The sequence below is a fragment of the Dendrobates tinctorius genome, unplaced genomic scaffold (genome assembly GCF_039654945.1).
Source record: "Dendrobates tinctorius isolate UK_male_01 unplaced genomic scaffold, ASM3965494v1 ptg000105l, whole genome shotgun sequence".
NCBI classification, from domain to species: domain Eukaryota; kingdom Metazoa; phylum Chordata; class Amphibia; order Anura; family Dendrobatidae; genus Dendrobates; species Dendrobates tinctorius.
This window is the reverse complement of record NW_027361773.1, coordinates 521,218-521,419: the sequence shown is the minus strand read 5'-3', so window position 1 is coordinate 521,419 and position 202 is coordinate 521,218.

Sequence of the window (202 nt, the reverse complement as noted above, 5' to 3'; positions counted from 1 at the left end):
TTTGGAAAAAAAAAAACAATATATGGTTGGAAAATAGTTGTAGAATACTTAACATAATTAGTGTTACAAAGTAGATTGTTGTTATTATTATTTGTAGTGAAAAAATATATACCTTTACATTTGTCGGTGGTGCAGAGGTTTCTATTTTAGTTGGCTTAAAAGAAGACGGCAGAATTATTAACCATACAGATTAGATAGCACA